General features: G+C 33.7%; 1 long non-coding RNA gene across 1 annotated transcript in view; it reads right to left on the reverse strand.

Moving 5' to 3' along the window:
* The window catches only part of LOC123284482 (uncharacterized), a 345,889-nt gene that overhangs the window by 193,642 nt on the left and 128,861 nt on the right, over positions 1-23,386 (reverse strand). The window lies entirely within an intron of this gene.

The raw sequence follows: 23,386 nt of genomic DNA on the forward strand, positions 1-23,386 counted from the left end.
ATACACATGTGAAGGCTCTTTCTCCTTCTTCTATGCACTATTCTCCCCTTTCCACATTCCTTTTCTCCTTTTTCTTTGCCTCTGACATCACTTTTTAGCTGTTATTCTCTTTTCTGTTATGTTCATTTGTTTCTTTCAGTGTAGCTGCACCCAGGTGTGTGCATGTGCATGTGTGTGTGTTTCTATACGTATAAGGTGCATTTTATTTATATCTTATAATACAGTGGGATCCACCTTCAATCAACATAAATTTCATATTAGAAGGCTGCAGACATTTCTTTGAGACATCCACTGACTTACCGTTTTCCAACAAATTGTACACTTCTCATTTTCCTGCAATTAGGTCTGAACCTCTCTGAACTCCAGACTCACATATACTACCATTAACTTGTAATTTCTGTTCAATCAATATTAAACAAACATCACAAACTCATTAAGTTCAAAAACAGTCTCCTGATTTCCTCCTAGACATTCTCCATTGTCAATCTTCCTCATCTCATGTAAGAAGTATATTTCTGTTGTTCATGCCCCAAACCCAAGAGCCACTTTGATCTACCTCTGACAGTCAAATCTGTGGCTTCTGCCTTCAAAATATATCCAAATTTGACCACATCCTTTCATTTACATTACTATCACCTTGGTCAGAGCCACCATCGTATTTCAGTTGGACTACTGCATTAGTCTCAACTGATTTCCAAAATTTTGTTCTTGCTCCTCTTTAGTCCATAAATAATGGGATAGCCTGAGTAATGTGACTACATTGCAAATTAAATTATGGCACCATTCTAGTAAAAACTCTCCAGTATCTCCTCATCTCACTAAAAATAAAACCCAAAATCTTTACACCAATCCTCAGAACTCCACACAATTTGGTTCATCTTTACCTCTGCAGTTATATCCTTTTATGTCACCCTCTCTCACTCCACCCCAGCCACATGATTCTCCTTGCAGTTCTATAAACATGTCAGGCATGCTCCTGTCTCAGAGTGTTTACATTTGAAGCTCCTTTTGCCTGAAATCTCCTTCAGAGATGCAATCTTCTCAATGAGGCTACCCATGATTATCCTTCCTGAAATTGAAAAATGCAGGAAAATATTGGCTTTCCCTAGTCATCTTTTCATACTTATCTATCTATCATCTATTGCTTGTTTATTTTGTTTATTTTTTTCTCTCCTCACTAAGGTGTAGGCCTCATGAAAGAGCAAATTTTGTCCCTTTTGCTCAGCGCTCTATCCCCAAATCTTAGATCTGTGCCATACTATGTGTATGCCACATTTAATATTGGTTGAATGAATATACAAATGAATGGTGAATATGAAGACATAAAATTAATGGTAAATCTGAAGACAATAACACAACATAAAAAAATTCAAGCATATGGTTTTAAGTTTCTTTGCCTGAAATAAGTGAATTTCTGGTATTGTTACGGTACCTGTATTTCTGCTGGACGGGAAGATAGTCAGCAGGAAATAATAGAGAAAAATCTCGACAATGTCCTATTAAGTTTTTAGACTGAAAATAAAGACCAAAGTCAAGGAATTTCCAACAAAACAATGAATTCACTGCTATAAGACAAAGAACTCTGATGGCTTCAGACTTCTCAAAAATTATCTTCAATGATAAATAAATGACTAGGGATTATAATGAATTCATAGTAGAAAGATTGACTCCTAAATTTCATATCTTTAAAACTATATATCTCCATTTTTTCACTGTCTTCTATTTGCAATAGAAAGAAATGTACATATAGTTATATACATATAAACACAACATTTATTTTTGTCCACTTTCCTGAGTATTTTGATGATGGTGGTTCTCTGTCTGCCATATTACTATTACCCTCACCCTGCAGAATATCATCTTTCAAAGAACATAGACTGTCCAACTTATTATAGAGGTGTTACCATTAATAAGTCAAGTCTCCCTTTATACAAAGAAATATTACAAATTTCGGAGCATAATAAGAAGACCAATAGCTGAGTTTGGCAAATATGGCACAGACAGATGGAAAATGAATGTTCTCCAAATTTTAATATAATTTTTTATTAATATCACTTCTAGACAGGACATTTTGTATTAAGAAAAGAATAAAGGTTTTGGAGAGAAATCAACCTAAGCCTAATTCTCTAGTGTACCGATAGCTAGTTACATGACATATGGATCTGACTGACTTGTGAATCTTAAGCTCAGCATGTCTCTGCCACAAATTCCTTGGATGTTACTTCTCTTAGTCACTTCCTCTACATTTGTTCTTGAGCTTTATTGAGACATCCATTCCCTTGTAACCTAAAACTAATTTATCCCAATCTATCATCTCACTCCTGACTTTTCATTTTATTCATTCAGCCTGCTCACATGGATAAACATTTTATCTACAATTTATATATATCTTTATGATATCTAGTATCCCAATCCATAAACATACGACATCTCTTCACTTATTTCTTTAATATCCTTCAATAAACTGTAAATTTTTCCATAAGGATCTTATACACATTTTATTAGATTTATTTTCAAGTAATACTGATTCCTTTATATTTATTAGCCCATTGTTTTTTGCACAACTTCCTGGGAAGTTACCAATCCCAAACCAAAACTGTTCTCGAGATTCTTTGTTTCTATGTCATGGTGCTGGCATAAGCTCCCACACAATCACAAGTCTGTGCCAATGGAAGCGTTCAATTTCAACTAAGCGACCAAGAAATTTTCTCCTTTCCTTGATCAAATCTCCATTTTTTCCTTGAGTAGTGGTCACTGTTTTCATATTCTATTGCTTACCATATTTCCTCTCACAGTCATCAGATAATTTAGCTCAAATTTCTCTTGTTTCCATGCTACTCTGATACACAACCATAGCAATGATGTATTTGATGATTCCCATTAATTTCTTCTCCTGTTACAGTGAGAGAAGTGTGCTTCCCCTCCACCTGTACTCTGGATCCTAAACACTTTATAGTCTTATTTATTTATAATATTTCTTTGATTTTACCACCCGCTTTCTGAACATTCAACTTTCCCATATGCTATCTCTTTCCCATTAGCAATTTTAACACGTTCAAGACTCTCCCATCTTAAAAATAAATCAAAACAAAAACATCTTTCAGTGATAACTCTCAGATAGCTACTGCCTATATCCCTTCTCATTCATCTTGAAAAGTGTATAAACACTTACAGTTCCCACTTCTTTATCTCCCAATGATTCCTCTTTCTAATGAGCTAGGGCCTTGTTCCTACAGGTTCACTGAAACTTCTCTTATACAAATGATGCATGCCTAGGGTAACTATATGTCCCTGTTTGTCTGGTATCATCTGGGTTTACAGCCTGTTATCCCAATGTTATTACTAACAGCACTACCTTTCATTATCATAAGTGTTTCACTTTAGATAACAAACTATTGGGTCCACATCCCAATTAGCTCTTTTAGTAAATAAAATGGAGAGTATCCTTTGGTTCCTGTGTTTCTCAACATTTATTAAAGCATTTAGTATAATTCAACTTCCTCATTCTCGAACCATGTTTGTCTTTTGAGCTACATGACAAAGATTTCTCCTAGGAGATTGTTTGTCATACTCATTCTTTTCCCAATTATATGTTCTTCAGCTTATATTTTTTATTTTCTCAAGGATTTCATATTTTACCTTTTTGTCTCCTCAAATTACATAGTTTCCCTGGCAAGTGTATTTACCTTCACATCTTCAGTTATCTATATTCTGATGGCTCTAATCCATAATTGTATTAAAGACTGCAGATCACAAGCTTCCTACTGACATTTCTATTTCAATGTTCTGATGCTACTCAAACTCAACATGTCAAACACTAAATGAGGTCCTCCTTCTCCCAATAATTCGCCTTCTCTCAGCATTTCCTACTTCACGATATGGCATTCCTATTCACTCAGTTGTGAAATACAGAAACCTATGCCTCATCATCACTCCTCTCTTTCCCTGCTCCTGCATCCAATCAAATTCTGTCATGAGTTTTGGGAGATTTACATTTTCACAGTTACTCTGGCTCTAATCTTTTTCTTGTACTGAATTAGTTTTATTTTATGAATTTTTTTTCAGTTCACTTTATACATAATGCTTCTCCTCTTCTGCACAGATTAGAACCAGACTTACACAAATTTGCCTATATTTTTATTGAAAGTAAATATCAATCCTTAAAGAAATACTATTAAAAAATTAAAAATCAAATATAGCTCTATTTTGATGCTTCTAGCATATTTAAAGATAAGAATTTTAAAAATATATTCCTAAACTTAAAGACATCCAAGATGTAAGGGGCCTTATAAATCTATTCTTTCATTTTACAGATAAGAAAAGTGAGACCCAGAGATCTTCAGTGAAATATTACTTAATTTAATCTTAGATATATTGTTTTGTGCACTTTGGCCTAGCCACATGCATTATTTTTTTTAATTATAGATGGCTGCTTTTCTAACAAACTAAATGATCTTATTATCAAGATGAGTATTATAAATTTATTTCAAGAAAAATCTTGATTTTAGATATGAATTCCAGTAAATTTGTCGCCTACCTCTGGTTAAATGTTAACAGATAAGAGTTTGGTCACTTTTGTACCTGGTGGCTACAATTTCTAGTAATAGAAGAAAAAGTGGGGCTATTCCTGAGACTTTATTGTAATAAGTTCTAACATTAATAATTATTAATCAAGAAAAGATGATTTTTCACTTATTTGGAGATTTTAAACCAATGAGCCCCCCATTTTCTGTGCTGTTGCAAGTCACTTTCTAGGTTAAGCCAAAAAAGTTCTGGGCTACCGTTTCAGTTCTTACTTATTATACCTCAAGATCTCATGGAGTCCCACTCCTTGTCTCTAAGGCCCATTTAACTGTGAACTGTTCTTAAAGAACATTTACCTACCTACTGCAATAAAAATCTTAATATGACTCTAGGGAAATAAATTTTATAACAGCAATCTTGTATCTCCACTGCATTTTAATTCTGTATATTCCTATCTTACTTGTGCTGTTATGCTCTTTCATTATATCTTAAGGATATATTGCTTATACCTTAATGAATATAGTTTTGCTATTTTGACTTATAGAGTGAATGCTACTTTATATCTATTACTTCTTCAACAAGAAATTCATGAATTTGGACTGTATACTTGATTTGCAAGAAGTTGACACATTTGACATTTAAATTTCGTTTGGTTATATTTTGGAGGATGTGGAAAATGGATTTGGCTGATAAAGCTCCAGTCATAAACCTCCTCTGTCCTTGCTAAGATCACAAGAAAGCTATATATAGGAATAGCTTATTCATTTCAAGACACACAAGAAAATCCCATTCTTAAATTATTTGATTTAAAAATATGTCTTATACATGAACTACATTCAACAGAACTTAGTCTTCTCAGTATAGATTTCTTTAGAGACTTTTTTGTCTATATGCACATCCTATTTCTAGGTTGATTTTAATTTTAAGAAAAACAGAAAATGTTTGGGTCATTAAAAATGCAATCACTGAAAATAGGAAAATACACGAGAGTATTGTGAAACATTTAAAATCTTTCAAAAGTAAGTATTTTTAAAATTAGTGATTTTAATAATTAATATATTATTCTCATTGGAATTGTAGACACTTTGCATTCTTAGCATTCCTCTTTAGTCTAGATTCCAATCGTCTCATCCCAGGACTAACTAGTACAATAGATTATGTATTCATCGCAGTTTCTGATTCTTCTTTGTTCAGTTTGCTCTAAGCAACATTGTAGGGGTAGCTATTCTCAATTACTATTTATATTTAATATATTGGATTTTATTTAAGAGCATACATGATTCCCTTTTACCTACTTGAAAAGTAGATTTTCTGTATCTGGCATTAAAAAATCCTACCCTAATTCCCCATTATTTGCCTGAATAGTATTATATGACTCTTTCAAATTGCACTACACCAATTCTTGAAAACTCCCTCAATATTCCAAATGGTCTCTTTTTATTTGTGCTTTTGACTCTGCCTGTGGAGATGTCCAGCTCCACATTCTACTCATTCACTAAACCCAGCTCAACATGATCAATCATGGAGGATATGACTTCTTCCTATTTGAATTCCTTTGCATTACATTTGTGCCCATTATTGCATGTTTACTGCCAAAAAATTAAGTATATCAATGCACAGATCATCTCCCCTAGCAAACTCTAGGCTCTTTTAGTGAAGGGCCAAATTTTGCTTCTCACTGTGCTAAGTAATTTATTTATTTATTTTTTGGTGAGGAAGATTGGCCCTGAGCTAACATCTGTGCCAATCCTCCTCTATTTTTGTATGTGGGTCTCCACCACAGCATGGCTTAATGAGTGGTGTAGGTCCATGCCCAGGATCCAAACCTCCAAACCCTAAGCCACCAAAGTGGAGTGCATGAACCTAACCACTAACCAGGCCAGCCCCAGTAACTTCAGTTTTGAATGCTATCAGTAAATATATATTGAATAAATTTGAATAGATCACTCAGTTTAATACACTATCTATGGTAATGTGATTATTTCTTGAATTTATCTAAAAATTTATCAAAGGAGTTGTAGTTCTCTCTTTATCATGCTAATACTGACCCATACTTCCTTGCCTTCCAGGCATTTTGCTTTCTGAGAAGGAAAAAGAAAAAGTCTGAGAAGATGAAATGGGGCATCTAGATAAATAGATTGAGTGAAGGGAAAAGGGATTCAAAATAGTTCATTACATGTGTAAAAGCTAAGAGGAAATTATCAAAAAAAAGTTAAGCACTCTCCTGCCCTCTGGTTTGTATTCTTCCAACTCTATTGCTTAAAGTTTAGTGTCTATTTGAAGTAACATGCCTAAGGCTATAGAACTTGGATCATGAATGACTCACTGTTAGCACATGCAATTGCATAAATTACATTTTATATTTTCTTTTTTTTAACCACTTAAACTTCAGGCTTATTTCTTAATTTCATCCTTAATACAACCTGTGAAGTCTATATTCTTAGAGGGAGCCATGTGCATATTTATCCAAGGTAAATCTAGTTGTCTTGATACTATAAACCAACTCTGATATTTTAGGTTCTTCTAGAATATAAAATCTTCTTAATTTGTCTAACATTCAACTAGTAGATGACTAGTATATTACTCCTGTTTGGATACTTAAAATTGGATCTTTAAAATTATATATATATATATATATACACATATATAGTGCTTTTTGGACTAATGGAATTGATTAGGAAATATCAAGGCAGAAAAAGTACACTTGTGAAATCTGGCTTCTCAGTGGACATTAATAAAAATTTAATCATAAATATATTGTCATCTGGATGGAAACTATTCTTGAGAAGTTCATCAGGAAAAATTGTCAGCTATAATTCTATAGGGGGCTATTTTATTATATTCTCCACAATAATTAACATATTGCCTTGTTTGTTGAATAAATTATTTTACTTTAGTCTTTCAATTTTAGGATAGCAATGCATATAGAAAGGTATAATTTTTGATAGTTAAAGAAGCAACACATTTTTTAATGTAGCATCATCAAAACTATCTAAGAGCTCTCTTATAGCAAAAAAAGTAAAACTGCATTATGTCAGTATATATTATACAACAGTTTGACTACTGGATTTTCCATAACTGAAAGAGCAATGTAGGAATAGATTGAAGTATCTTTCTGAAAGGTTTTTATTTAAAAACACTACAATGGACAAGTATTTTCTGAAAATACATATCAGTCAATTTTCCAGATGTTCACATGTCTCTGTAAAATTGATGAGCTGCTAACAGCTGCTGTTTCTAGCTGTTCTTGGCCTTCTCAACTAGCATGTTTAAAGCAGTAAATAGTACTCTTTTTTCCCTGCTTACTCTCCTAATTTTCTAAGTGATTGATGGTCTGACCTTTTGTCCTTCTTCCAGTCTCTATGAGTAAATTATAGTGTTTATCTTAGTTCTATCACAGATACTCACAATGAGAAATAAAGGGAAATAAAGGTTGTGGTAGTCTGTCACATTATTGGCCTTCAAGCAATGATGCCTCATAATATTTATCTCTTTTAGTATAGCCCTCTCAGTGAATCTTGGTTGGGCTTATAATTTGATTTAACTAACAGAATGTAGTAGAAGCAAAACTCTGACAGATGTGGGACTGTGCCCTGGGAACATTGAGCTGTGATTTAAGAAGTTCAGTTACTCTGGTGGAGAGGCCTTTTAGAGAGGCCAAATGGAGAGAGACAGATTCTAGTATTACACAGAGGAGAAACGAGTAACTTAGTCAACTGCGAGAACTGAGGCCCAGACATATGACCTGAGATGAGCCATTTCAGGCAAATCCCAGCCAAACAAGCCATTTGAGCTGAAGTGCCAGATGTGTGAGTGGAAGTTCAAGCCCTAGGAGAATACATAAGGAGCAGAGATGAATTGTTCTTTCTGTGCACTAAGTGACATTGTGACCTGTTGAATCAGGTGAAATAATAAAATGATCATTACTTTAAGCCACTAAATTTTGGAGTACTTTGTTAGGCAGCAATAGACATGTTGCTATGTTTCATCATGTGAAACAAAGCATGTTGCCCACCACCAATTCTTGTTTCATCTAGGATGAATGCACTTTTAGCATCTACTCCAGAATTCTTCTCTGTTCTGAAAATTTCTCAGCATATTTAGAATTTCTAATTAATCCAGCCCTGGTCAATGAGGCTGGAGATTTAAAAAATGGTCATCTAATAGCAGAGCATTAGATGGAATAAAAAGCTTGGAATTTCTCTTTTTTATAAATCACTCTGATCCCATTTCATATGATTTACAAATATAAATTTTAGATGTATTGAAAAGTTAAATGCCCAAAGAAAACAAGCTGTAAAATTAATGCAAGACAAATAGAAAAATAATTTATAAACACAATATGTAGAAACACAAAGTAAAAACAAAAAAGATATTACAGAAATAATTTATTAACTTTAGTACATAAATAATTACCATTTGGTATAACATAATAAACCATGAAATAAATTAAAAGATAAGCCACATAAACTTTCACTTTGGGGAAAATCAAGTAAAATACTTTTCCCTATTCCTCCCACTAAGTACAACTAAAAACTCTGAAAATTATATGTAAAGCAGCTGTAAGAAGCCTCCAAAAATGGAAAGAAATAGGTAGTCTGGTTAGGGAGCTCAGGATCCCAGGATAACAGGTGGCAAGGCTGCTGGGTTTTCTTTTTGCCTCATATATTCCAAACTTAGAGCTGAAGAAGCAAACAACTGAAAATGCAACCAGGTACAGACAAAAAAGTCCCAACAGAAGCCTGTTTTTGTTAGGAATAGGGCCAGAAAATGGGTAACCAAGAAAGATAGGAAACTTTTAGACAATAACTGTTCCAGTCAAACACTACAGAAGAACTTTGTCCCCAACTCCACGTGTAACAGCAAAGGATAAGTGGGGAGCTTAGCTTTCTATCCTCTCCAGACTGTAAGCTGCCTAAATCCCCTCCTTGGCTGATATCAGAGAAGAATGAACAAGGGTCTTGGACTTTCATCAGTGCCAGGTGATAATAAAATCCCTTTCCAAGATTTTAGTGGAGACTATATAGGGATTCTTGACATCCACCTTTACCTGATAGTAATGAGGCATCCTTCACCTCCACGCTGGGTTGTGTCAGAGGAGCCTACTGGAGAGACAGACTATCAACATCATGTAAAGTAGTCAAAGCACACAACACCCTGTGGTGTCAGTGTAGACAACGTGAGAAGCAGTCATGAGGCATGCCAATTCCTCCAAGGTGGCAGTAAAGGCCTAGTGGAGAGCCAGAATTTCTAACCCCACCCAAAAGTAATGAAGAACACCCCTTGGGTGTCAACAGAGGCCAAACATGGAAACTGAACAATTACCTCTGACCTAGTAGTAATGAGATGATGCCCTCTCTTCCCCTGCCATAACAGCATCCAGGGAAGTCAGTTAAAATAAAATATTTACATATGATGCAGAATCTCACCACATAATAAACAAAATGTCCAGGATTCAATAGAAAAGCACTGCATCAAGAACCAGGAAGATCTCAGAATGAAACAGACAATTAATAATGCCAACATCAAGATAACAATGATGTTAGAATTATCTGACAAAGATCTTAAAGCAGACATCATAAAAAGGCTTCAAAAAGTAATTATGAACACATGTGACACAAATGAAAAAACAGAAAGACTTAACAAAAAAATGGAAGATATAAAAGAGAACCAATGGAAATTTCAGAACTGAAAAATACAATAACTGAAATAAAATGCTTAGTAGATGGACTCAACAGAATGAGGAGGGCAGAGGAAAGATTAAGTACACTTGAAGAGAGAACAATAGAAATTACCCAATTTAAACAACAGAGAGAAAAATAGACTAAAATAAATTAATTAAAACTCCTGAGCTTCATGCACCTGTGGGCCAAAAACAAATGATCTAATATTTGTACCATCAAAGTCCCAGAAAGAGAAAGAGGGTAGAGCTGAAATTAAAAAGAAGAAATAATGACTGAAAAAACTCTCAAATTTGGCAAAAGATTCAAACCTACAGAATCAAGAAGCTAAGAAAATACAAAATAGAATAAACCCAAAAAAATCCACACCAAGACACACAGTCAAACTTCTGAAAAATAAAGACCAAGAAAAGTCTTGAAAGCACTCAAAGAAATAATACCTTACCCATAGGGGAAAAAAATTCAAATGAAGATGTATTTTTATTTTATCAGAAACAATGGGGCCCAGATGGAAGTCATACAACAGTTTTCAAGTGCTGAAAGGAAAGTAGTGTTTATACAGAATTCTGTATCCAGTGAAATATTCTTCAAGAATGATGAGAAAATAAATATTCTTAGATGACATGAAAGTAAAACAATGTGTCACCAGCAAGCCTACCCTAAAAAATGACTAAAGAGAGTTCTCTAAGGAGAAAATAAGTTATAAAGGAAGGAATGTTGGAACATCAAGAAGAAAAAAAATAATAATTGAAAAAGTAAAAACATGAGTAAATACAACACATTTTTCTTCTCTTCTTGGGATTTCTAAATTATTTTGACAAAGCAAAAATTATAACATTGATATGCTTTTAAAAACATGTGGAGAAAGGGGCTGGCCCCGTGGCCGAGCGGTTAAGTTCGCGCACTCCGCTGCAGGCGGCCCAGTGTTTCGTTGGTTGGAATCCTGGGCGCGGACATGGCACTGCTCATCAAACCATGCTGAGGCAGTGTCCCACATGCCACAACTAGAAGGACCCACAATGAACAATATACAACTATGTACCGGGGGGCTTTGGGGAGAAAAAGGAAAAAATAAAAAAATAAAATAAAAAATCTTTAAAAAAAAAAATGTGGAGAAAATATTTAAGACATTATATTATAAAGGGGAAAGGGACATAAAAGGAAGTAATTTTACCTTAAAATCTTGACATCAGTAGACTGTGATAAGTTATGTGTATTTAATGTAATTCATAGAAAAATCAAGAAAAACTTATAAAAGAGATATCAAAAACATAAATAAAGCAAAATAGAATTCTAAAAACTGTTTAAGTAAAGCAAGTAAAAAAAGAGAACATAGAAACAAAGAAATAGAAAAAACAAAAATAAATAAAGAGAAAAATATAAGATTTAAGGTCTAACATTAATAATGACATTAAACGTAAATGTTCTAAACATACCATTTCAAAGACAGAGATTGTCAGAGTAGCTTAAAAAATATGACCCAATTACATGCTGCGTGTAAAAAACTCACTTCAACTATAACAATATAGACTAAGTAAAGGGTGGAAAAAGATACAGCATGCAAATATTAAACAATAAAAAGGAGGAAAGGCCATGTTAATGTCAATAGAATAGCCCTCAAAGGAAAGAAAATTTGGAGCAGAGACAAAAAAGGACATTACATAACCATAAAAAGCCAATCCACCAAAACCACACAGGAATCTTAAATGTATACACCTCAAAAAAAATACATTTGAAAATGTACATGCAAAATTTGTGAAGCAAAAATTGGCAGAATGGAAAGGGGAAAGAGATAAATCCACATTTATTAATACAGACTTAAATACCTTTCTCTCAGCAATTGATAGACTAACAAGACAAATTCAGCATAGAGCAGAACCCAACAATACCATTAACCAACATGATCTGATTAACATTTACAGAATACACAACAAAACAGCAACAGAATACATATTGTTTTAAAATGCATTTGGAACACACACCAAGATAGACTATATCCAAGGCCATAAAACAAACATCAACAAATTTAAAAGAACTGAAATAATGCACACTGTGTTATCTGATCTAAATGAAATGAAATGGGAAATCAAGATCAGGAAAAAACCAGGAACATCTCCAAACACTTGGAAATTAAACTACACACTTCTAAGTAATTCATGAGTAGAAGAGGAAATAAAAAATGCATTTTGGCACACAGCTTAAGAAAGACTGAAAAGAACACTTATTCCACTAAATGAGTACCTTAGAAAAGAGGAAAAGTCTAAAATCAATATAAGCTCCAATTTCAAAAACTTAGGGAAAAAACAGAGTAAAACAAGACCAAAATAAGATGAAGGTTGGGAATAACAAAGACAAGAGTAACAATCAATGAAACTGAAAACAAAATATTAGAGAAAATCAATAAAACAGAAAGTTGCTTCTTCAAAAGGATCAATAAAATTGACCAGACTCTAGCAAGACTGATGAAAAGACCAGGATTGAGATATAAATTACTGGTATCAGGAATGAAATAGGGAATATCACTACAGACCCTGTTGACATCAAGAGGATAATAAGGAAACATGAACAACTCTACATATATAAATTTGACAACCTACATGAAATGGACCAGTTCCTTAAAAGCACAAACTATAAAAAGTTACTCAATACAGAGAATTTATATAGTCCTATAACCATTAAGGAAACTGAATTAATAATTCAAAAGCTTCCAAAAAGAAAAAGAAAAGAAAGACGTATCCAAGGCCAGATGGTTTCATTGGAGAATGAAGAGTTCACACAAATTCCGCACAATCTCTTCCAGAAAATAGAAGAGTGAGAAATACTTCACATTTCATCTATGAAGGTATATTAACTCAATACAAAAAATAAATAAATAAACCACAGACCAATATTCCTCATTAGTATAAACACAAAAATCCTTCACAAAATTTTAGAAAACAGAATTCAACAATACATAAAAAATTATAAACCGTGACCAAATTGTGTTTATTCCAAGGATAAATGGCTAGTTCAATATTAGGAACTCAATCAAGGTTAAACCAACCATATTAAGAGAGGAAAAAGAAAAAATCACAAAACCATATCATAAGATGCAGATAAAACCTTTTAAAAAACTCAACACCAACTCATAATTTAAAAAAAAACCCGGAAACCTAAAGAAGAACTCCCTCAGCTTGATAAAAAGAATCTACAAAAATCTACAGATATGGGGCTGGCCCCGTGGCTGAGTGGTTAAGTTCTCGCGCTCCGCTGCAGGTGGCCCAGTGTTTCCTCGGTTCAAATCCTGGGCGCAAACATGGTACCACTCATTGAGCCACGTTGAGGCGGCGTCCCACATGCCACAACTGGAAGGACCCACAACTAAGAATATAAAACTATGTACCAGGGGGCTTTGGGAAGAAAAAGGAAAAAAATAACTCTTTAAAAAAAAATCTACAGATAAAATTATACTCAGTGTTAAAAGACGTAATGCTTTTCTTTTAAGATCAAAAACAAGATAAGAGTGTCCACTCTCACCACTCTTATTATACATAGTATTGGAATTTATAGACAGTACAAGGCAAGAAAATGAAATAATGTCATAAACACAAGAAAGGAACAAATAAAACTGTCCCTATTGCAGATTTTAAAATAACAAATAATCAAAAAACACTTCCTATAGCTAACAAGCAAGCTCAGCAAAGTTGCAAGATGCAAGATCAATACATAAAAACAATTTCATCTATACATACTGGCAATGAACACCTGGAAACTGAAATCAAAGATACAAGTCATTCATAATCACTCAAAATAAAATGAAATATTTCAATGTAAATCTATCAAACGTGTACAGGCCTGGTATGCTAAAAATGACAAAATGCTATTGACACAATCAAATAAGATCTAAATAAATGTAATGGACACCATATCCATGGATTGGAAGACTAAACAATTCTCCTCAAATTTATACACAGTATTAGCAAAATTCCTCTAAAATTCCAGTAGACAAGATTATTCTAAAAATTTTATGAAAGGCATAGCAACTAGAATAGTTTAAACAATATTGAACAAGGAGAACAAAGCTGGATCACATCATCTTATTTCAATAATTACATACCTAGTGTAATGAAAGCCACGTGGAATTGGCAGAAGCTTAGAAACAGATTATTAGGACAGAACAGAGAACCCAAAAATAGATCCACCAAATATACCAAACCAATTTTTGACAAGAGTGTAAAGCAATTCAAAGGAGAAAAGATAGCTTTTTCCACAAATGGTGCTGGAATAATTGGATATCAATAGGCAAAAAAAAAATGGAACCCAAACCTAAGTCTCACATGTTAAACAAATATTTACTCAAAATTGATTATTGCACTCCAGGCATTTATCTGAGAGAAATAAAGACTAATGTTCACACAAAAATTTGTACATGAATATTCACAGCATCTTCCTTCTTAATAGCCACAAGTTGGAAGGGGAAAAAAAAGGTATCCTTTAATGAATGAATGGCCAAACTGTGGTACATCCACAAAATGAAATATTACTCAGCAGTAAAAAGGAGGAAAATATTGATACATGCAACAACTTGAATGACTCTCCAGAGAATGGTCCTGGGTGAACAGCCAATCCCAAAATGTTAAAGATCATATTGTTTAATTTACATAACATTATGGAAATGACAAAATTATAACAATGAAGAATAGATTAGTCCTTGCCAGGGGTTAAAAAACACAGGAGATGTTGGGGCTGGGCCCGTGGCCGAGTGGTTAAGTCTCATGCTCTGCTGCAGGCGGCCCAGTGTTTCATTGGTTCGAATCCTGGGCGCGGACATGGCAACGCTCCTGAGGCAGCGTTCCACATGCCACAACTAGAACGACCCACAACGAAGAATATACAACTATGTACTGGGGAGCTTTGGGGAGAAAAAAGAAAAGAAAATCTTTATAAAAAACAAAACACGGGAGATGAGAAGGATGGAATTGGCTATGGCTATAAAACAGCGATGTGAGGGCCTTTTTTGGTGATGGAAGTGAGTTTGTATCTCAACTGTATCAATATCAGTGTCCTGGTTGTGATATTGTAATACAGTTTCCAACATGTTACCATTGAGGAAACGGGGTAAACAGTTCAAAAGATGTTTCTATATTATATGTTTCAACTACACTTGAATCTAAAATTATCTCAAATAAAAAGATTAATTAAAAGATGACAAGACAGAATGACAGAATAATTCGCATTATGTAACATAAGGTGACAAAATATTGATTTTAGTAAGTCTCTGTCTATATACACTTAGTTTTAGATATACATATTTAAAATATAATATATATTTCTATATAAATTTTCTACAATTATTATATATATTTATATATTTATTATATATATTTTATATATTTGTATAACCGATTATTCAAGGCAAGGGATAATCATTATTATCGTATAATTTGGTTTGAGCATAAACATTCATTTGGGGAAATATCATTTGATGGTATCTATTAAATGAAACCATATATCCTATTAAGCTAGCAATTCTAATTTATTCATTTTATGGAGGAATATTTGCATGTATATATCTAATCATATACCATATTATCATTTGCAATAAAGTGTGTAATATTTTAAAAAATAAACATAAAAATTTTGATTCTCATTCTTAACATCATCAAATTGAAATAATACCTCTGATACATCATGAAATAGTTTAAGAGAATGAAAACAAATCCTTTGTTCTCACATCAAAGAAATCAACAAACCACCAGGAATAGTACAATAAGAACTTAAGGTTAAAGAAACAGATTTGCTAGAATCAGACTGTAGATCTGTAGTTATATATTATAGCTGGATACCATATCAAGAATTGTCAGTGGTCTAGAAGAGCACTGTGTACAATGGTAGCTACTACCACATGCAGTTAACGAGTACATAAAATGTGGCTAGGGTAACTGAGGAACTGCATTTTAAATTTTATTTAATTTTAATTATTTAAATTTAAATTTAACACCTTGATAATTCAGTTATTCGAAAACTCAAGTATGTCTGGGACAATTTGAGTATGTGAATATACTTTTTTGAACTATGACTTTTATAATATCTAAGTACAGATCAATTATTTTGAATAAAAATTTAGTGCTAATTTGAGAAGTTCTATAAGTATAAAATGAACCCTGATATTGAAGAATAATATGACAAAAGAAAGAGCATAGCGCCTTAATATTTTTAAATTGATTATATGTAGAAATGATATTTTCAATATATATGGTTAAATCCAATGTATTTTAGAAGTTAAAACTTCATGTTTATTTTCACTTTTAAAAAAATATGGCTCCTAGAAAGTTTTAAATTATACATGTGACTCAAATTATATATATATATATATTTTTAAGATTTTATTTTATCCTTTTTCTCCCCAAAGCCCCCCCGGTACATAGTTGTGTATTCTTCGTTGTGGGTTCTTCAAGTTGTGGCATGTGGGACGCTGCCTCAGCGTGGTCTGATGAGCAGTGCCATGTCCGCGCCCAGGATTCGAACTAACGAAACACTGGGCCACCTGCAGCGGAGCGCGCGAACTTAACCACTCGGCCACGGGGCCAGCCCCTCAAATTATATTTTTATTGGTGATGCTCGTTTAGATCTTCTTTCTATTTAGGATGACTTCTCCCATTCCACCTAAATCCGGCTGATAAAACTCTTCCTGCTTTTTAATACTTTGAGCAAACATAGCCTTCTCTATAAAAGATTCTGGTCAACACAAAAGCAATAATAGGTACTGAATTTTCTATTTGCTGATGGTCTCCTGGACATATCACTCCACTGTAGTATTTATAACATGATATTTTTATTGTTTGTTTACTTCTTTCTTCAGGAAGCATATTGTGAACTCCTGGAAAGCAGCGATAAAAGTTTTATTAATGATATATTCTCCACAATGCCTAGCCAGTGCAGTGGTGAATTCATGGTACAGATTCAGTAAATATTCGATACAGAAAGAAAGAAAGGAGGAAGAAAGGTAGTAAAGAGGAAAAATGGAGTGTAAAAAAGTTAGTGAGGGAAAAAGAAAGGAAGGGGAACATTTTCATTTTTTTTAAAATAGCTTTAATGAGGTATAATTCACCTACCATAAAACTCACTCATTTTAACTCTTTAATTCAACGTTTTTAGTAAATTCACTGAGTTGGGAAACATCACCAAAATGCAATTTCAAGACATTTTTATCACTCCAAAAATATCCCTCCTATCAATTTTCTTAAATCCATCCTCCTTTCCCTAAGCAACACTAATTTGCTTTCTGACTCTATAAATTTGGTTTTGATGAAGATTTCATGTAAACATAATCATAGAATATTCAATTTCTTGTATCTGTTTTTCCTTTCACTTAGCATAATGTTTTTGGGGTTTGTCCATAGTCTAGCACGTATTAGTATATTTTTCCTATTTATTGCTGAATAGTATTCCATTGTATGGAGATATCTCAGTTTGCTTACATATTCACCTGTTAATAGGAGTTTAAAATATTTCCTCGTTTGGGCTATGAAATAAATATAGTGTATTATGTTAAATGATTTTCAGATATAAAACCAACCCTGCATTCCTTGGACAAATCTCAGTTGATGATGGTTTATAATCCTTTTTATATGTGGTTGGATTTGGGCTTCTAAAATTCTGTTGAGGTTTGTGTATGTTCCCGAGGGATATTAGTCTATAGGTTTCTTTCTTGAAATGACTTTCTCTAGCTTGATATTAGGGTAACACTGTCCTCATAGAATAAATTGGATTGTGTTCCCTGCTCTATTATCTGGAAGAGTTTGTGAAGTTTTGATATTATTTCTTCCTTAAATGGGCTGGGTTATCATGACTTAGTGGTTTATCAATAATTTATCAGAAATTTTGCTTAAAGACCTTGACGCAATGTACTTTCTCCCTTTGCATAAGTTTAGTGACATGAACTACTGTTTACCATGAGTGCCTACCTTACTAAAAGCAGAGACCAAACTGATCTCTAGATGTGATACCATTCCACAGTAAAACCAGCCAGATCCCTGGGCAGTTCAATTACTCTGAATCTGTGCCATTATGGAGGAGGTAGTTTTTTCTCACTGGAATAGATATGTATTTTGGATATGGTTTTTCTCTCCTGTCCATAATGCCTCTGCTAGCACCACCATACATCAGCTTACAAAATGCCTTATTCATTATCGTGGTATTGCACATAATATTACTTCTGTTCAAGGAACATACATTACAGAAAAAAACCATGACAATGGACTCATGCCCATAGAATTAACTAGTTTTACCAAAATCTTATCACCCAGAAACAGCCTGCATTATAAAACAGTGAAATGGCCTACAGAATCAGCTTCAATGCCAGCTGGGTTTCTACCTTAGAACCTAGGTACATAGGATGCAGCATATGCTCTCTTCCATAGCCTGATTCCATGCATATTGGCATTAGTATGTGAAAATGGGAGTGGTTTCTCTCAATATTACATCTAATAGCACACTCCTGGAAATTTTGTTTTCTGTTCCCTCAACTTTGTGCTCTGCTAATTTTGAGTTCTTGATATTTAAAAGTAAAATGAACAATAACTATGCTGAATTTTTAAATTGAACATTCTATATGGCTATTTTATGCTCCTCACTGAATTAACAAGCCAAAAAGGGGCGCACTTTACTGGTAAGGGTGATTAATTCCCATTATCAAGGATAAATTAGGTTGCCAGTACACAGTGGGAGCAGAGAGTACCATCAAGGACTTAGGGTACTCTCCAGAATGCCTCCTTGTCCTTCAATTTTCCTCATTAAAACTTAATGGGCTATTATAGCAATTTAAGAAGGCAAAATTATAAATATTCAAACCCTTCAGGAATGATGATTTGGGTCAAAACACCAGTTAAAGAACTCTTGGAGCTGAAAGCAAAGGAAACAACAGTATGGGTATGGAAGAGAAAGTTCTATCAACTATGGTCTCAGGACCAGGTACAGAAATAAAGACTATATCAGCTATGCATATTTTCTTCCTCTTTCCCTTATGACTTTATACACATTCTTCTTTTTGTTAGCTTTACAATTTAGCGTTTAGATAGCAAAATATTCAAAAGTAACTGTGACTGAATTTGAGAAGTAATTATCATAATCAAAAATAGTGTGCTTTGCTCTAAGAGATACAGTCTCTCAGAGACTACTGAGGCTTTATATCTCCCCAATACAGGAGAAAATAATTTATAATAGATTTTATGATGCTGGGGCTGGGAAATTTCAAATCACATTTCTCTTTTACTAATATGCTAGATGAAAATTGCAAAGCTGAAAGAGGAAAAGGGGAACTTGAATTTTTCTGTTCACTTTCTCTTGGCTTCGTGATTACTTGCTGATCCTATCAGCATCAATCCAGCCTGATTTCTTCACCAGAGCGTTAGGAGATCATTCCCATAACGGCAACTGAATCCCATTTGCCATTGTCCGCATTCACAGAATTAACCTCAATGCACCTCCTTAGATGCTCCAGAGACAGAGAGCAGATGCCCCCTCTTCAGAGATCTGTTCTCAGTCCCAACAGCACACTTCGAAACTCAGCAATCATAGTACTAGTGGAGAAGCTCTGCTTCTGCAATGTCTGAGTATCAGCTTCATAGAGCCACTTCTGTAAGCTTCTAAGATTTAATAACACAACCTTTTCCCTGGTTTCCTCAAACCTAGAGGTGGTAGCACCTTCCTATAGTTGTTACACCTGTGATCCTCTAGTGTCTCTTTTTGACTTTTCATTTAACAGTGCTTTATATCTATCTAAACATTCTTTATTCTATATTGTCTCTGTAAAAATAACTGATAAAATTTCTATATACTGAGTGATCCCTAACGATACAGTTAGGGTAAATGAGGTGAGACATTTAAACAGATTTGTATAAGGTGAGATCAATTATGAAGCTATGATTTGTGGTCCCAGTTTTTCTTTGGCTTTGTTGTTGTTGTTGTTTATAGTCTAGTCATGAAATCACACGGGAGAAACAGTGGCCAGTGGCCTACATAGTATGATAAATAGACTCAAAAATATAATTTCAACTTTCTCTTATTTAAAGCAACTATAATCAAATCCAAGTTTTTGCCCACGGGTCACTTGACTAAAACAAAGTAAATGTTTCCAGGGGAAACATAAACAAAATGTTTAAAACCAAATCAAATGTGGTCAAATTGGATGAGGGGAAAAGAAGATATACTCGTTCAATCTCCTCTAACCTTGCCTCTCTCCACTTTCAATTCCTATGGGATTCCAAAAGATAGGGTTTTTTTGTTTTGTTTTGTTTTGGTTTTTGGTTTTTGGTTTTTTGGTGAGGAAGATTGTCCCTGAGCTAACATCTGTTGCCAATCTTCCTCTTTTTGCTTGAGGAAGACTGTCACTGAGCTAACATCTGTACCAAGATTTCTCTCTTTTGTATGTGGGATGCCGCCACAGCATAGCTTGATGAGTGGTGTGTAGGTCCGCACTGGCAAACTCTAGGCTGATGAAGCAGAGTGCACTAACTTAACCACTACACCACTGGGCCAGCTCACAAAGACATAGTTTTGAAATTACTGAATCAAGTATTGAATCATCTTATTAAAGTCAATTCATTTTATTTAGCTCTAAAAACATAAAACCATTGTCCAACAGTAAAACATTAGCACATTAGAATAAAAAATTAAGTTTTATAATAAAAGGAACTTTCAAAAGCGTCTATATCAACCATATAATTTTTAATTCATCAAAGTATGTTAAATCTCTATGAAGGTGATTAGTCTTTGGAAAAGTAACTCATAAACATAATTTCAAAGTAAATAACCTTTTAAATATAACTTCTAATGTGAACTAACAGGAGTCAGAACATGATGAGAGAAAACAGAAAATACATGGAAAGTCATTTAGATACTGTCATTTTAACTTCTCCATGATAAATCTAGGATTAGCATATTATATTCATTTATCAAACTCCATAATTGAAATTCTTAGGTCTATGTAGTAATGTTAAAGATGTTGAGGATTCAGAGATGAGTCACAGTCCATACTTTCATGGATCATAAAATATAATATGTACACACACAAGTAAGACATTAGATAACAACAATGTAGAGGTATGCAGAGAGTACTATAGGAGAATAAGGGTAGAGACAACACACTTTGCCTGGAAAAATGAATGAAGGTCGTTTCTAAATTAAATCTAAATAACATAAATATTTATTTGCCAAATAAATCAGGGCAGTCAGGAGACTCAAGGTAAAGAGAACATACCTTGTGCAAAGATGTGGTGGGTGGAGGGAGCACAGGGCATTTGGGAACCTGGAAATTGTTCATGTTTGGGATCAGTGGGGCAAGATCCCTATGAAATGGATAGAGGCAAGATTATGAACCATCTATTACCTCAAGTTAATGAATTTAAAATTTATCCTGAAGACCTAGGAAACAATTCAAGTATTTTAAACAAGGAAAAGAAACGCATGATCGGATTTGCATTTTTAGAAAGATAACACTGACAGATTGGAGGGAAACAAATAAGTAGCTGGAAAACTAAGTGGGAGACTGTTGTGGTGATCCATGCTATCAATGATGAGATCTGAAATACAACAACAGTAGAATTGCAATGGGGAGAAGAAAATCGAAAAATATTTCCCACCGATTTAGGAGTAAATGCGAGATCAAGAACTTCAGAAAACAAATTACAAACAGATTACAAAAAATAGAAAAGGGTTCATTAGTCACTGCAGGCTTTGAGGCAGAGTGAAGTTAGAGTTCAGCTCATTGCCATATGAAGATAAAAGATACAGGAAAGGATGATGTCATGTCAGTTAATTTCTTTAATATTTTATGAATTAGGCAAAATTGTACATGCTCCCTTAGCAGATACCACTGAGTAAATATTACATGCAAAAATTATGTTAGTTACTTCTCCATTAAATTTAGATCAATTTCTTAGTTATTCCATGGGAAATACACACAGACCCACAGAAACACAGACACACACACACACACACATAGAGAGAGAGAGAAAAAGAGAGAGAGAGAGAGAGAGAGATACACTTCCTAAGAATTATTAAATGTTTGATTTTCCTTCAGAAAATTGAATATATGTATGCCTATGACTCAGCTATTCCTCTCCAGATTTGAAAAACTTCTAAACAGATAAACAGGGAAATATGCGTAAGGATGATTATTGCAGCAATAAATTGTGAAAGCAAAGCAACTTATTTGTATCATTAAAAGCAAAATAAATAAATAAATGAAAAACAGATGAGATGGATCTATAAAGCTCTACAAAACTACAGAGAGCTTCCCCCCTAAAATCTGATCTGTTTCTCCTCTCTCTCTCTCCGAGTCTTCTCAAACCCAACCTGAAAACAGCACGAGCGAGACATTTCCCTATCTTAGTTGGTGATCCAATATTATTTTCTTAGTGAGGATTTCTGATTACTCTATCTTTTTTTAAGTGCCTTCTTTACTTTCTTATTCTTTGTAGCTCTTAATGCTATCTGACATCTATATATAATCTGCCCTGCTCCCATCCCTCAACAGAATCTAAGTTCTATGAGGGCAGAAATTTTTTTGACTTTGCTCATTGCCTACAAGAATGACAGGTGCAAGCAGACACTCAGGAAATGAATGAATAAATGGATAGATATATATTATATTAAGGTATATGAAAAATGCATTTAAGATATATCAGAAAGTTCTAAAGATAGAAATGATTACCTATTTTTAGATTAGTGTAAACATTTTCCAGTCCTTCAAGAACTGTGTAGCAAAAGTATTCAATATACACACTGCTCCTTTACGCTGTGTTCTGGAATCAAGGGAAAAACCATGTCCATGTGATGATCGGCAATTATTTTGTAGTTAAATTTTCTTGCAAATGATGGTATTCTTGCTAAAGAGAGTTAATTTGCAATGCCTGATTAATTCTTCCTTCAAGAATAAACAATTTTTAGCTGATCATGGTTATTTTTAACTTTTTTTCAATTTGTAAGCTTAAATTACTCAGTTGGAGCATAAAGAAATATATTGCTTATCCTGAATGTTATAGTTTTTATGGTTAACTTATTAGTAATTCTTTGATTCTGAAAAGTCAGTATGACTGCAAAGAAAAGGACATATATGTTTTTTGAGATTTGTTTGAAGTAACAGAGAACATTTGAATTTCTCTACTTTAGAATCTAAAATAGATGAAATTATGGGATAA

The sequence above is a fragment of the Equus asinus genome, chromosome 3 (assembly GCF_041296235.1).
Source record: "Equus asinus isolate D_3611 breed Donkey chromosome 3, EquAss-T2T_v2, whole genome shotgun sequence".
Taxonomy (NCBI): Eukaryota; Metazoa; Chordata; class Mammalia; order Perissodactyla; family Equidae; genus Equus; species Equus asinus.